The sequence below is a fragment of the Capsicum annuum genome, chromosome 1 (genome assembly GCF_002878395.1).
Source record: "Capsicum annuum cultivar UCD-10X-F1 chromosome 1, UCD10Xv1.1, whole genome shotgun sequence".
In the NCBI taxonomy this organism is placed as follows: domain Eukaryota; kingdom Viridiplantae; phylum Streptophyta; class Magnoliopsida; order Solanales; family Solanaceae; genus Capsicum; species Capsicum annuum.
The window spans coordinates 153,936,960-153,954,365 of record NC_061111.1 but is presented as its reverse complement, the minus strand read 5'-3'; the positions used below and the strand labels follow the sequence as shown (position 1 = coordinate 153,954,365).

Here is a 17,406-nt window from a genome sequence, read left to right as displayed (position 1 = left end):
CCTGTTCTTCAGGCGGGCTCCTGAAATCACATCAAAACTAAAAAGAAAATTATCCCAAACAAAGACAATTATAAAGAGATTTCATATGCCAGAAAAGTGAAGTTCCAAACACAAGAATTAAATTTTTCCCCAGTTTATCATCAAAGGACTTTTGTGAAAGTCACATCATTATAGGAATCAAAGGGATGACTCAACTAAAAGGTATGTCTTATAGGAATCAAAGGGAATGACTCGACTAAAAGGTACGTCTTATAGAAATCATAGGGAATGACTTGACTAAAAGGTACGTCTTCTAGGGGTCAAGGGGAATGACTCGACTAAAAGGTACGTCTTATAGGAATCAAAGGGAATGACTCGACTAAAAGGTACGTCTTATAGGAATCAAGGGAGATGACTCGACTAAAAGGTACGCCTTCTAGGAATCAAGGGGAATGAGTCGACTAAAAGGTACGTCTTTTAGGGGTCAAAGAATGACTCGACTAAAAGGTACGTCTTATAGGAATCAAATGACTCGACTAAAAGGTACGTCTTACGGGAATCAAGGAAGATGAGTCGACTAAAAGGTACGTCGTACAGGAATCAAAGGGAATGACTCGACTAAAAGGTACGTCTTATAGGAATCAAGGGAGATGACTCGACTAAAAGGTACGCCTTCTAGGAATAAAGGGGAATGAGTCGACTAAAAGGTACGTCTTATAGGAATCAAAGGGGATGACTCGACTAAAAGGTACATCTTATAGGAATCAAAGAGAATGACTCGACTAAAAGGTACGTCTTATAGGAATCAAGGAAGATGAATCGACTAAAAAGTACGTCTTATAGGAATCAAGGGGAATAATTCGACTAAAAGGTACCTCTTCTAGGGGTCAAGGAATGACTCGACTAAAAGGTACGTCTTATAGGAATCAAAGGGGATGACTCGACTAAAAGGTAAATCTTATAAGAATCAAATGGAATGACTCGACTAAAAGGTCCGTCTTATAGGAATCAAATGGAATGACTCGACTAAAACGTTCGTCTTATAGGAATCAAGGGGAATAACTCGACTAAAAGGTACGTCTTATAGGAATCAATGGAGATGACTCGACTAAAAGGTATGTCTTATAGGAATCAAGGGAGATGACTCGACTAGAAGGTACGTCTTCCAAAAGTCAAGGTGAATGACTCAACTAGAAGGTACGTCTCCTAGGAACGATGGTTCAATTTAAGAAGTGTATCACCTAGCAAAAGAAAATTGAAATTCCTAGACAAGAAAGTGTGTCTCCGAGGGATATAGGATGATGATTTTTTACCATGATTTGATTATCAAACATATGCAACAACTTTGCTTCCTGAATTTGTAGAAGTGAGGCATTGCAGCCCTTGATATTTATGCTCTGAAGTCCTTTCTTTGAAGGTAATATGTTTCATGTTTCATCAAAGAAAACTTGTGAGTTTAAAATATGGTGGCTGGTTTGTGGCTTTAGCTTTCACGGGATCGCTCTTGGCCTCGTCACATTTAACCTTGCTTCCAACCATTAGCATATATCATTGACTTACTGAATTATTGACCCGAACTGAAATTATTAAGAGTGACTAAAACAAACATAGTATCTTTGCTTTGCCATGCCTCTCAGATAGACCCTTTCAACCTTGGTATTTCCATGAGTTCCCTGACTTCTCTATTGACAAAACTTTCTACATGGCCTTTTTTGGCTCACAATCATGTCTCTTTCATGTGCTAGCTTTTGTCTTACTTTGTGTAATTAAAGAAGCTGGTAGCCAGTTTTAAAATCTTTTCTCACTTGTTTTGACACGGACTTAACTCAAAGACAAGAAACGAAAAAAAGAATGACAATTTTTGTTTGGATAACTGACTCAAGAAAGATAAAATAAAAACAAAGAGAAGAAAGAAAAGACAATGAATGTCCCCTTTTGAAATAAAGAAACGAAAAAATTATATAAAAATAACAGTCAACACTAATGATTATGCCATGCTTTTTGGATTAAGTAGCTTGATCTTTTCATCCAAACGTTTTATCTATTGTTGTTGAGTTAATGGCCTTGAAACTGAGTTTTTTCCTTAGGTCAATTGCATTTAAGACCCCATTCGGATAGTGGCGCCTTGAAGGGTTTTCACCAACAAGCTTCTCTCATTTTTTTTCTCAGCTCACCATTGTCTTATGGTGTCTGTAAGGGTTTTCCACTAATGAGACTCTCTTATCTGCGTTTTTCTTAACTCACAGTCGTCTTATGGTGCCCGTGAGAGTTTTCATTGATAAGACTCTCTCATTTTTATCTCTCTCAACTTACCATTGGCTTATGGTGCCCGTGAGGGTTTTCACCAATAAGACTCTCTCATTTTTATTTCTCTTCTGATTTTTTATGCCGAGGAAGACAAGTAGTTCCCAAATACATCATTATATCCCTTGCATGCTTAGCCTTAACATCCTTAAAGATTAATCTGAAGGTCTTTCTTTGGTCGTAACTTGAATTTTGGATAGGGTTAGAAGAAAGGATGGCATGGGGCCCAAACAACACTTGAAGTGAGGTAGGACTTACAACTTTTGGAATCGACTCAAATAATGAGGATTAACTCATGCCCCAGTTTCTTTTGACTGGGCAATTCTAAACTATTTATTTGGTTGGACCGAGCCCAGAGTAGGGCAACCTACGTATCTCACCCTCAAAAGAGGAGAATCAGGTCACGCGTAGTTCCGGCGGCTTGTTCTTTTTTTGCTTGATTCTGACTTGTTTTTCTTTTGACTCTTTTTTTCTTTGTTATTTTCTGACCCTAAATTCTTGACACTTTTATTCCATCTTGGACACATTTTTCTCTCTTCTTTTCAAAAAAAAATTCTAACTCTATTCTCTTGATCGATACTTTTCTTTTGAGCTTTGTTGGTTTTATCTTGATTCCAAAAAAGGGGTATGAAAGAAAATAACACTAAGGCTCAAATGGAATAAACAAAGGATGACACAATGTTTGGATAGCAGAATAAAATGCCTTCGTCATATCAATCCTTGAAAATACTAGTACATAGCATGCAATATGAAAGTGCACGATCAATATCACTTATGATATGTGTTACAACACTAACATGCCCCGAACATGTGTGTCACCTCTTTTTCTATACTTGTCAAACATACAACTCCACGTTTGTTGTACATCCCTCATATTGAATGACTCGTCATGCTTTCGTAGAGTTGATTTTCTTTCTGTTCCTCTTGATAGGATCACGTAGACACTGTTTGACCTAATTGAGCTATGCTTTTCAATTGATGACTAAGTTATTCTTGTGATTCTCAAAATAATTGCCTTTATTTTGAAAGAAGGCTTCAACTTGTCACCAAATGTCTCAGCACTCTACCTATTTTCTCAGATGCTTTTTCTAACCTTAGCCCTCTGATTTCATGTTTCATGGTTAAATAAAGATCTGACTGAAGATTCTGCAGGCATGTCATATCACTAGAATCTACATAAGATGCATTGTATAAAGAAAACAAACAAACAACACATATTTAAAATATAAAGGAAAAGAGACAATTCATTTAGTTGAAATAAAAGATAGAAGGGTTTGAACATAAATGATAAAAGGACAAAACAAGATAGATCCCGACTCACAACCCTGAAATAATTCAAAAAACAGAAAACAAAACAAAATAAACTACCAGACCTCTTCCTAGTAGGGAGAGGGGTGACTTCTCAATTTCTCAGCCTGACAACTTAGCCACTAGTTTGCATATCAGTATGACTAGAGCTTCCCTCACTGTCAATGTTCTGCACCATCATTGATCCATCTTGAATCATCTTTTTAATTTCTCTTTTCAAATCTCGACAATCTTTAATACTATGACCCTGAGCATCAGAATGATACGCACATCGTACATTAGGATTGAAATTTTTTGAACGCCGATTAAGAGTGCACCCAAGGAGAGGAGTGATCATGCCCCATTGTACCAATCTCTGAAATAAACTGGTATACGACTCTCTAATTGGTGTGAAGATATCTCTCGACTTCTGCCTCATTTCATCACTTGGCTTGGATCAAAAATCAGGCTTAAAAGGGTTTTGGTATGTTTGTGGAGTTAGAGGACGACTCTGAGGAGTTGGTGTGTTCCACTATGGGTAAGATGGGGGTTAAACATGTGGCTGTGTATTATATACTGGATATGAAGGTGGAGGAGCAGAATATAATGGATTTTGGGAGTGATTATGTGGAGCTTGGGCATAAACTTGGTTTTGAGCCTGAGAGTGACGACAATGGGGTCTTCTTGACCGTGCCCGCTGTCCAACTACAATGGAAGATGCATCTTCCTCATTTTTTATCTCCCCAACACTTCCTGAATCCTTTTGAATTGCTTGAGTTGTCGATTTTAATGTTGCAAAACTCACAATGATATCAGTCTTAATTCCCGCTTCTATCATCTCCCCCATTTTAAGGACCTCAATAAATGACTTACCTAATGCAAGTAATAAGTGTTGATAATATGTTTCATCTTGCGCTTGAATAAATACCTCCACTATATTGCTTTCTTTCATTGGCGGTTTCACCCTAGATGCTTGTTCACGCCATCTGATCGCATACTCCCTAAAACTCTCAATATTCTTCTTCTTTATACCGGTTAGGGATTTTTTATCAGGGATCAATTCCACATTATATTGAAATTGTTGCACAAATTCATTAGCTAAATCATCCCAACTATTTTACCTATCAATATCCTGATCAACAAACCACTCTGAGGCTAGACCCGAAAGACTCTCACCAAAGTAAGTCATGAGCAGTTCTTCTTTGCCTTCAGCATCTCTTAATTGTGTACAATAACGTCTCAAATGCACCAAATAATCCCCGTGTCCATCGTATTTCTCAAATTTTCGCATTTTAAATCCGAGGGGAAGGTTGACACTGGAAAACATGCATAAGTCCTTATATGAGACACTTTTGTAACACCCCAAGTCCTTACAAGTTCTTCATAGCCAGTTCCAAGTTTCTCAATTTTTTGGTAATTTTCTCTTATTTTTCTGTCATAACAGGCTTCTCAGTGTTGGGAGGAAATTCAGGCGGGTGAGTGTCACCAAAAAGACCAATCAACTTGAATGTAGGCTCGGTAGCGTAACGTTGATCACCAGTAATATTCAATGTAGGCCCTCTTGTAAAGTAGGGAGGCACAACTTGGGGATGAACATCAAAAGTAGGAGCTTCAGGTGGGGATGACACCGCAAAAGCATGAACAACAGGTGGAGCCAAGTATGTGGCAGTCTTGGATTGGGGAGTAAGGAAATAAACATTGGAAGTGGTTGGATATTGTTGTCCTGGAGTCAATCCCGATGCATGTTGTGGCATATCAACAAAAATAGGAAATTGTGCATATGACACGGGAGTCAAGCTAGAAAGATACTCCAGATTATTAGTGGGAACTGGAGGAGGCGGCAACCCATTAGCTCAAGCTCGATTCATTTCTATCATTTCCTGCCTTAATTTCCGAATCTCTTCATTAGCTCCTAAATTCTCGTTTCCCTAACTCCCTATCTGATTAGTGACAACAAACTCGATATCCTTGTTGGCCATAACTTTCTCAGTGACTTTGTGCAATATGGAGGACCATCCAAAATGCCACAAACCAACCACCTTAAACTAACTGAACAAGAGATAACCAATGTGTTAGAATTCAACACTTTTTCAAAAACTTCTTTTTTTTTCTTTTTGAAAAGGTCATCGAACCCGAGAAGGGCACCTACGTATCTCACCCCCCCAGAGAGGAGAATCAGGTGTGCGTAGTTCGTGAAGTGTTGCTAAAAAGGCCAAATTAAACTCTTTTTTTTTGAAACTTTAAGAAGAAAAGAAAATAACAATTTGTCAAAAGAATTAACAAAAATCTTTTTGTATTTTTCAGGTTTAAACAACCCTCTCTAAAGTGAAATTCTATGATTACCAAAGAAATCTTTTTGGGTTTTCAATTTTGAACTTCATGCGAAAATAAAACTCGAACCTATTAAAGGAAAAACTTTTTGTGGTTTTCTTTTAAGATGTATGTGACACCTACTCTAAATGAAGAGTGAAGAAAAATCATTTTGGATTTTTTAAGTAAGATAAAAAAAAAAAAAAAAAAACCTACGACTATTAAGAAAGTTTTTTTGTATTTTTCTTTTCAAGACATGTATGAAACATCTACTCTAAATGAAGAGTGAAGAAAATCTTTTTCGGATTTTTAAATAAGATCCCCGAACCTATAATAGGTTGCCTACGTATCTCACTCCCGAGAGATGAGAATCAGGGCTACGTAGTTCATTCAGATTGGACAATTAAGGATTAAAACGAACTAAGAATTGACCTGAGAGACGGGATTACAGACGGATGATAAAAATAAAATCTTTTTGGGTTTTTAACAGACACTTCACATAAATATGACACCACTAACTATGGAATTAAAATCTTTTTGGTATTTTCATTTTATGAAATGTACAAAACTTTTTTCATTTTTTTTATTATTCTGTTATAAAAAGCTTCTAAAAAAAATCTTTTGAAAATTTTGAATTATAAATGCCTGCTAAGGGAATAAAAGAAAAATCTTTTTGATGTTTTTGATTTGATTTTTTTTTTCTTCGAAAAATGAGTGTAAAAGGTAAAAAAATCTTTTTGAATTTTGAATTGTGAAAAAACGAAAGCCATAAAGAAATCTAAAGAAAACTACGAAATACTTTTTTTTACTCACCTTTTTTATTTTCGTTTTTTTTTTCATGCCTATACACCTTTCTTTAATTCTAGCACATGTTTTTGCCAAATCAGTCTATCAAATAACCATGTTACCCTCAGAGATACAACATTTAGCACATAGGGATGCTTTAGAGGTAAGTCTCCTACAAAAGACCAAGTGGGCCTTGCTAAGTCTCAATATGATGCACATAAGCATGACCTAAAGGCTGACCTACATTGGGGTTCACTAACAAGGCTGCTCGAGGGAGTATATGGTCGATAGTGGCTGCTTGCTTTACACCCACTCCATACGTCCGACGGCTCCTCCACCTAAACTACGGGTGATTCAACAAGAGTTCGTGCACACGACGTGCACTCCGGGACATATTGCAGAAAGAATTAACTCTGGTTATGCACATGATGCCAGATATAAAGCGGTAACACATAAGAGAAAAAACTATAAAAAACTATAAACACGTAGCATGTAGGCACTCAACAATGATAAAATAAATAACAAACGATAACACAAACAATGTTTATACACCCATAATGTCAAACTAAATCGATACAACTCAAAAAATAAGCTCGAATTCTGAAAAATCCCAAGCAGAGTCGCCAGATCTGTCACACCCCCTTTTTTAACTCTAAAAACAATGATTTTGGATTTTAAGGTTCAAAAGGATTTTTATTATTAAGTGACAAAATAAAAATTTGTTTCGAAAAAGGATTATTTACATTAAAACTCAGAGTCGTCACTTGGCATAATTGAGTGTGTCAAGTCACCTTTGAAAATCTTTTTCAAAATAGTTTTGACTCTTTAAAACTAATCCGTGAACAGAGATTCTGGCTAAGGAATTCTGTTGACCGAGGGGAAGGTGTTAGGCACCCCTCGATCTCGTGGTTCGATCACGATCGTTTGGTGGAGCATATCGGCTAAATTCGACACTAAGGATGTATAAACCACATAAAAATACCAAACAATCAATCAAACAAACAAGACAAAACAAGTCCAAAGATATAGTGTTCGGTCCAATTATTACAACCCGGAATAGAAGAAATGAGGAAATATAAACCTACACTAACCTACACTAGTCCTAAACTACTCTCCAATGCTTTAACCGATGCCTCGGGCCTTGATCACGAACCTCCTTCTGAATACACAATTTCGTGGGGTATTCCCTGATAACAAATATAAATTTCTTTGAGACATTCCCCGGCCAAATAAATACATTTCAATCGAGTGCGATAAACTAGAAAATATTCAATACACAACTTCACATTCAAACATCCCACGAAGCACTTATTCCTAAATTTTGCTTACCCGAACCTATATTCGCCTATTCATTTCCACATGTCGTGATCCATCGTGTTCCAACAATATTCGTGATTATTCCAGATTAAACAAAAAAGAACAACAACAAAACCAACCTTAAACCAAATTCACAATTTAATCAACCTTGTAACTCCTCCCCTCAAATTTCTTTTTTTTTATTCCAAATTCCATGATTCACATATACAATCTCAACAATCTTTAATCAATTCTATTAACGACATCTAGACAAAAAAATAATATCATTCCATCTTCCATTATATAATTCATGAACATCAAGCGAGCTCAAACAACATAATCAACAAAACACATGCTAATAGCCAATTCAACCCATCAAAACAAAGAAAAGGAAAAAGGTTAAGAAATAGACCTCAATAGATCGATTCCGTTGATAATAAAGAAGTCCGAAGATCGAAATCCTCGAACAAGAAAACCCCAATCACGATCAAAATCCAACTCGGTATCAAGAAAGTGAGGCCCGAAATTAATTACGATTAATTGATCGGGGCATAACGAATTCTTTCGACTGGATTTGGATGGAAAATGGGATCCTGAATGACTTTTGGATGCAAGTACGGAGGGAACGAGATCATTAGAGCTTCTTCGATGACGATTCTAGTGTCACTGGTGAGAGCTTCACCGAAAAAGTAGTCCAGCGATCTTCGTCTCACTCTCTCGATCTCTCTGTTCTGTATGCGTTCAAAAACCCTTTCCCACTCACTGTGTCTCCATCACTCGCCCCTCACTGTGTGTGTATGAGTGTGTGAATTATGCTCCAAGAAGAAGAAATCCCCCAAAAATGGTGTCAATCCGTATCCTCCCCGTGTGATCGTGAGTTCCCTGTGTTTGCTCCCTATGATTTCTAATCCATGGAAAGATGATGATATGTGTATATCCTCCCCCCTTCTCTACCAGTGAGTGTATGTATATATCAATAAAAAGTGAGGTGTGTGAGTGAAGAGAAATCAGTCCCCCCAATCAAGTGGGGCCTCCATCCCTTTTTGCAGTATTGGTGTCTATGTCCATTCTAATGGTGAGGTATGCGTGATTTAGTGTGAATTATTGTGTAGTCCCCTCAAAAATGGAAAATCCTAAGGGTGTATATTATTTTATTATGGGGAATATCTGTGGGGTCCTTTTTTTGTCTTGGTGTGATGTTTTTTGTTATGAGTTTGTTACCAATAGAAAAAAAAAATTAAAAAGGATACGTGGGGTATGGAGTTTGTAGGGTAGTGAGGTAGGAGGTGGGGTAGGGTAGGTTGTTAGGATAAGATAAAATTAGTTAGGAGGTTGTTATTTGGTTATTTTTTGTTCATTTGTAAAGAGATTATTACACGGGGTAGGATACATGGTAAGACGAGGGTAAAAATAGATAACTTGGATTTTCGGGAGGGAAAAACTTAGGTGTCTACAAGTGTTATGAGTCAATTTTTCCACATTGAATAAATAGTGAAATGCTAATGGGTTTTATAGGTTAAGTGAGTTGGGGGAGTTGGCTAAAAGACCACTTCCCAAACCTTTTTTAACATTTAGACACCAAGTTTTTTTAATTGAAAAAATAGACACTTTAATGGGACCACAAATAAAAATGCAACCCTAACACTCAACTTACAAAATATACATTTTAACCCTTTTCCCTATTTCAACCCCAATTTTTTTAAAACTACACTTTAGACCATCTCCAAAAATATATATATTGGATAAATAATTTAAAAAAATCCCAAATCTTCTCAACCAATCAACTAGCAACCACCCAATTTTGGTGCCATTTCCTCAATTTTTCGATCATTTTTCATCAAATTTTTCGGCATCCATCAGAAAGTGACATTATCTCCATTGTTATAGGTCATTTTCGCTTATTTTTAGCTCCAATTTTTCTTCCATTTTCATACAAAAAGTTTTAAAATCAGTCCCACATTTCAAAATCAATTCTTCGCTCAATAGTAATATTCCAACACTCTTTAGGTTGTTTGTAAGCTGCAATTCATCAGATTATTCCGGTGGTCATCGAAAAAGGGTCGATCGTACACTGTACAGTCAGTAGCTAAGAAGAAGATGACTTTAGTCTATTAATTCTAGGCGCATAAACCACCATTCAAGTCTATTGAATACTATTATCGAGGTATATCATGTCTATTATAGATTACGTGGTTGTTGGTGGTATATTTTCTGGTGAATGGGAGAAGACTCCTAAATGTTAGGTTTGAAAAACCACATCTAAGGAGACAGCGTCCATTGCCCTTTGTCGTAATGGTTCATACGCTGATATGGTTAAAAACGTAATGGAGAGTGGTGAATTAAGTTGTGATCAAAGCGAGGTGGTAATTAGTTACTTGATGAATGAGAGGGAGAAAATCCATCCAACGTTCATAAGGAATGATAGACATGTGGAATTATATATGCTTTGCGTTGATTCTGATAACTCCAGACCTATATTGTGGGTGAAAGTTGTTGAAAGGTACCGGGAGAAAGCTTCCACATCAGCCCCACCCCTACCCCCGACAATGGATGATACGTCAACGGAATATGATTGCATGGGTGGTGGTTAATGGTATAATAGTGAAAATTATAAGGAAGAGAAGTGTGAAGGAGGTGAGGTTGAGCAGCTCGAACCATAAAGAAGTCACTCTTTCTTGGACGACACTAATCTTTTTGTAGGACAAACATTCAAGGATAAGAAAACGTTGAATCTTTTGTTGAAGCAGACATCGGTGAAAATATCGTTCAATTATACAATGGTGAGGAGTTGTAAGAAATACTTGAGGGTGAGATGCGTAGATCCTACTTACCGGTGGATGTTCAGCGCATGTGTTATCAGAGAATCGGGTTGGTTTCATATCCACAAGTATGTGGGAGAGCATACCTATGGCGTTGATCATGTCATGGGAAAGCATAAGAATGTCACTGTGGAGGTCATTGCCTCACTTATTTTGAAATTTTTCATCGACAACAAAGGTCCAAGCCCGAAAGAGATCGAGAGGATCGTATTTATGTAGCTACATTGCAGGCTGAGCTATTAGAAGTGTTGGATGACAAGCGTCATTGCAAAGAACATAGTTCGAGGTACGCCCGAGCACGAATATGCAATGTTTCTCGCATTTTTATATGTTTTCAACGGACTCAATCCCACATCTATTAATTCCCTCATGATCTATGAGGATTCGAATAGGTTTATTTACTACTTGATGGCATTTGGGACTTCCATCCATGGATATGCACACATGAGAAAGGTCGTTGCCGTTGATGGCAAGCATTTGTTCGGAAAGTACGAGGGCGTGCTGCTGTCGCTCAAGATACGCAAAATCATATCTATCCCTTAGCGTATTTTGTGGTGGATAAAGAGAATGATGCGTCCTGAGGATTCTTCTTCGAGAAGCTTAAAGCCTTTGTCGTCGACGAACTAGAGTTGTGCATTATCTTTGACAGACACATAAGCATAGCCAACGACCTCGCAAGGCATTATCCACTTGCGCATCACGGTGTTTGTATGAGGCATCTTGGTGAAAATCTTCGAACAAATCACCATTGTTCTGATTCTCTCTATTTGTACTACCATGCGGCCAAGGCGTACACGTTGGAAGAATTTAATGACTACTTCAACGCCCTTAAAGAAAAATGCCCCAGCATAGCAACTTACCTCGAGCATGAAGTTGGATTTGAATAGTAGAGTTGGGCTTACTTTCCAGGTAATCGATTCAACGTCATGACCACAAATATTGCCGAGTCGCTCAACTCAATATTGCGCGATGAAAGAGAGTATCCAGTGGCGGCCATCTTCAATTCAATTGCACATAGGTTTGGAGAAATATTTTGGAAAAGGTATGCGGAGGTAGATAATTCAAAGGCAACATTCATTCCCATAGCCGGGACGATCTTGAGGGAAAACATGACTGAGGGCGACAAATTATATATGAACAACATAAATTAAAGCATCGACGAATTCACCGTTCTTGGTTATGGTCGTTCCGCCAAAGTTAATCTTTCGAGACGGTTATGTTCTTGCAGAAAGTTTGACTTGGTGAAATTGCCATGCGCTTACGCAATGGCAGTGTTGCGTTTGAAGCATGGGGATGAATATGGCACTAAAATTTACAACTACTCTTCACAAATATATTCGAAAGAATCATACCTCCTTGCATAGTTGGAACCTATTTGTGCAGCACCACTAGAGTCGGAGTGTAGTGTGGTGCAAGAGTATCTAGAAATGCAAGTTCTTCCAGCCGATTTTGATCCCAAACTCGGAAGGAGGAAGGTGAAACACGTTAAGGGTATGTTGGAGCCTTTAAGGTTTAAGAAAAGAAACAAGTGCAAAAGGCCAGGACATAAGAGAACAACATATAGCCTTGACGTAGGATAATATGATTGGCATTGTCTTTTATGTTTTTGTTTGTTCGAATACACTGGATAGTATGTAATGTATATTCTATTTTGAAAACCACTGAATTGCAGTTTAAATCGACTTTTTTGTTGTGCATTATCGATTTCAGTTCATATATTATATACTACGTACTAATTAGATTATAGATTGAAATAATCGAACAGCCTCATAATTATATATCAGTGTTTGATCTACAGAGTAAATATTCAATACGTAGTGTATAATAAACCTACCTGGTTGTCTATTAAACAAACCTTTTTCTTCATACAATGTTGAATTCAAACTAATTATGACTCATTGGAAAAAATGTCATTTTGAAAAGAGTCATCCCAAGTTATGAAATCGACTATACACATTACACATCGGTTGTACTCAAAATATATAATGGATCGATGCATGGTCTATGGGGTATAGTTTGAACTACATAGTATATCATCGACCAGTCATGCAGTCTATTAAAGAAACCCTTTTTCTCAGACACTGAACCTATCAATGTAATTATTACATTTCGGAGAATGATGCAACTTGAAATGCCTCGACTGCCACAACCTCCGCGACTTTTCATTTCTTCTTCTCACACTCCTTCTTCCCTTCCATCAACACGTGTACAACTTTTATTGGTCGATTTTCTTATGCCCTGGTCTATTTAAAGATGTCCTTGTTGATTTTAAACCAAATTTTTGAAGAAAAAGACTTAGGGAGAAAAAGATGGCTAGGAGGAGGTACACACTACGTCCAATGCACAAAATGGCAACAATCAACAACACAGAGTTTCTTATGCTTAGGAGTGACCTGAATTTCCTTTACCAGGGTCTTGCTGCCGATCAACGACAGCTGGATAGAGAGCTCCAATGGATGACTCATTTTCTTCGGGTCATAGCCGAGAGGCTCAACCTGGACCCCCGTGAACTCAGCACCCCCCTTCATCCCCTTAGTTTAGTTTAGGTTTGTTTGTTTTGTAGTTCATTGCCGAATGAAGCTTTCATGGTAGGATTATGTAAATGAAAGATTCATTTTTGCCTTTTTATTTGGGATTTTTTTCCTGAAAATTATAAATATTTATGCAATGAACATTTATATATCTATAAACAAGTTTCTGTCTTCACGATATTCTATTTATCTATAATGATTTATTGGTATTTCTTCAGTAGTCCTTGTTTAAAGATTTACAAACGTTATTAAAATTCGGAGTACAGTATGAATAAATAATCGATTACTCTAAATATGAATTCTTTAATCGACTATGTCACGTATGAATTATATACTGGTATGAGTGTTGATGATCCTATATATTGACATATTATCGATTTATACAGAGGTCGATTCTAGACCTTTCATATAGTCAATGATCAACTTACTGAATATATTGACAACTTAAAATAATGGCAAAAAAGGAGAAATTAAATAAAATAAAATTAAAATGTGTCAATTAACACCATTAAAATATTGTAAAATAATTTTAATACATCAATTGTGACTCCCAATCACTTTTGAACGTGATCAAGTGCTATATCTAAGACACTTTATAGTCGTAGATCATTGAGATGACACAAGAAGGAGAAGAAATAAAATAAAATAAATATTACTCATCAAAGCACTAAAGAACGACTACTTATCATGACAAGAGATTAGACTTGTGTGATGACCAAAAGGAAGAGTGGTGGTTGCCACTTGTGAGTGTTCAATGAACAAGTTGTGTATGCGAATATGGAGTCCTTCTCAACAGAGATGCTTGTTATGAGTAATTGGTTGTTACTACTATTGCCCTCCCATATACTCATTTGATCGAGTGTCTAATTGTTTTGTAATCTCATATTATGATATTTAGTCACTTTACATTGCGTGAATGATGTTTATTTTATTTTATTTTATTTCTCCCTTTTTTTAATCTCACCTTCTTTAAAAATAAACTTAGTTGGTCGATACATGACTAATAATATAATCAGGTATAGATAACACTAATTATCTATAATATACTCAACATACCAATTGAGTCTATTTTCAAAGGAGGTGAGATTAAAAAAAAAGGAAGAAATAAAATAAAATAAAATAAATAAACATCATTCACGAAATGTAAAGTAACTAAATATCATAATATGAGATTACAAAATAATTGGACACTCGATCAAATGAGTATAGAGGAGGGCAATGGTAGTAACAATCAATTACTTATAACAAGTGTCTCTGTCGAGAAGGACTACTTGTTCTCATACACGACTTGTTCATTGAACACTCACAAGTGACAACCACCACTCTTCCTTATGATCATCACATAAGTCTAATCTCTTGTCATGATAATTAGTCGTTCTTTATTGCTTGGTGAGTAATATTTATTTTATTTTATTTTATTTATTCTCCTTCTTGTGTCATCGTAATGATCTACGACTATACCGCATCTTAGATAACACTTGATCACGTTCAAAAGTAATTGGGAGTCACAATTGATGTATTAAAATTGCTTTATAATATTTTAATGGTGTTAATTGTCATACTCTAGTTTTATTTTATTTAATTTCTCCTTTTTTGCCATTATTTTAAGTTGTCCATATATTCAGTAAGTTGATCATAGACTATATGAAAGGTCTATAATCAACCTCTTTATAAATCAATAATATGTTAATATACAAGATCATCAACACTGGTACCATTATATAATTCATACGTGACATGGTCGATTATAGAAGACATAAACATTCTTTAGATACCCTTTGAAGTAAGTTATAATCCATTTTAATTTTCTCCAATGGTACAATTTCAAACGGGCAGAATTTTCCAACAGTCATATATAGGTAGCCCTACTATATTAATTAAAGGGACCCTTTTGAACTCTTTCATGTTCATTTATTCACCACTTTCTAGTTTTGCTTCAACAATAACAATGTCCCAGTCATCTCAAACGTCCAAATGTTCTTATATTTGTCATTGTGGTAATCCTGCGGCGTTGAAAACATCACGAATCAATAGGAATCCGAGTCAAAAATTCTACAGTTGTGCGGTTGGAAAGGTTTGTTTTTGTTTAAATAAAAATTTATTTTTGTTCATCACATAATCCAATTTACTAATTTATCATCGTTTTTTTAGGATAATGGCGGATGCTCTTATTTCAAGTGGCTTCCCTCCGATTTCGGGGTGTTAAAATTTTAAGGCATTGCAAAGTTTGAAATGTTGGAAAAACTTAGAGATTTCAAAGAAAACAGGGATCTTCTTCTGACATTATATAAAGAATTGAAACACGAGATTGATCACTTAAAGGGATTGTTGAAAGACGTCGAAATTGAGAGGGATCAACTTAAGCATAGGTTAGCTATGACTAAAGAAAAAGAAAAGGGCATGAAAATTATGGTGTATGATCTACTATTAGTTTTACCTTTTTGGAAAGGTGTAATGGGGGTGTAGTGGGATTGAATGTATTCTGACTCTTTTATTAATCGACTACTTTTTACTTATATTATATATGGTTTACCTTTTTCATTCATCGACTACACAACACACTACTGTATATGCTTTACCTTTTAGTCAGAGTCTATAATCAACGATTACATTCATTTAAAATCAATGATACGTTGATTATATAAAATGAAAAATGTTTATCATAAACTGTAAAGACAATTTAGAAAATAAAATTGTTCAGCTCTACACATCCCGAGCTGAAAATTAAAAAAGTTAAGATTGTCTAGTCTATAAAAATAATCATCAGCCACAAATAAAAATTAAACATTGTCTAAACATTCAACATTTTCGTCTTCCACTTGCATCTTGTCGATATCCTGAGTAACTTCATTAAGAAATTCATCTAAGTTCAGAAATTTATTTTCATTTGCATTTTCTTTCTCCACGATGCCTTCTTTTTCTGGTGCATCATTTTTTCATTCTTCTTTATGTTCTTCTCCCTCTTCTTTCTCTACTTCTTTAGAATTCTTCTTTTCTATTTTCTCTCTCTCTTTCATTGTTTTATTCTTTACAATTACTTTTCTCATTTTTATCATCTTCGTCCTGCCTGTCTTCGTCATGATCCTCCTTCTCCACACCAGCTGATCCATCAGCTTTGTTTTCTTCTTCACAAATAACTTTTTCATTTTTTTATTCTTTCTCCTCATCGCCTTCATCGAGATTTTCCTTCTCTACAACAGCTGCAACCTCAGGGATCATTACCTCATGAGCATTGATCGAGGCCTGTTCCAAAGTTGCTACCTCAAGGAGCGCTTCTTTAATCCCGTTGTCATCGCGGATAGCCCTCGCCGCTGAATGCCAACTTTGCACCTGTACACCTATATTTTCAAGTATTTACTGCTTATAATAAACTAAGATATCGGTTGATGAAGAATGGTATAGATTTTATTATAAGTAAAAGAGATTATATAAAATATGCAATTTCTATAATATATAGAGCATATATTACCTTCATCTTCATCTTTCTTCTTTTGTTTCTCCTTTTTTGCTCTCCTCAGCCTCTCCTCTTTCACAAAATTAATGATGTCCTTGATCGACTCCTCCAGCCTAAGCACGCGCTCTTCCAGATTTTTAATCATCGGTGTTTTTTTTATGCTCTCGGCTTAATCGTCCCCGCACCCCAAGTGACATGCCTTGAAACAACATTTTCACCTAAATCCTGGTCATCATCCCCATCCTCACCATTCTATGATGAGGTGATTACAATTACATCCTCCAGATTGTCCTTCATGCCATCGATAAATATGTCATTCGGTTCGTCCGTGAATGCTTTGAATTTTTTTATGTAGTGCTGCTTCATTTCACGGACTATGGGGATAAGGTACTGTGCACTCTCTACAGATAAATAGGAAAATGTGATTGGTTAGCAACACAATATTGGTAAAAGTATTCTTCGAAAAATAGTTTCATACCTTTGTGCTTCATCCGTTCAAATATAGATCACCTTCGATTAGTTTATCGCCTTTTGAGGTGTGCCATCTGAGTAATCGGGAAATGGGTAGTGACTCTTCAGTTGATTTACCATTTCCCCTATCGAGCACGAAAAAGGCTTCGTATATCCAAATTTGTGATAA

At 36.2% G+C, this 17,406-nt stretch overlaps 1 long non-coding RNA gene across 1 annotated transcript; it reads right to left on the bottom strand.

Moving 5' to 3' along the window:
- Positions 1-7,626: 7,626 nt before the first annotated feature.
- LOC124888021 lies at positions 7,627-9,063 on the bottom strand. The gene is made up of 2 exons (XR_007045848.1): positions 8,375-9,063; positions 7,627-7,853 (listed from the first exon to the last, which is right to left on the bottom strand). It is a non-coding gene; the product is annotated as an uncharacterized LOC124888021 (long non-coding RNA).
- Positions 9,064-17,406: the final 8,343 nt, after the last annotated feature.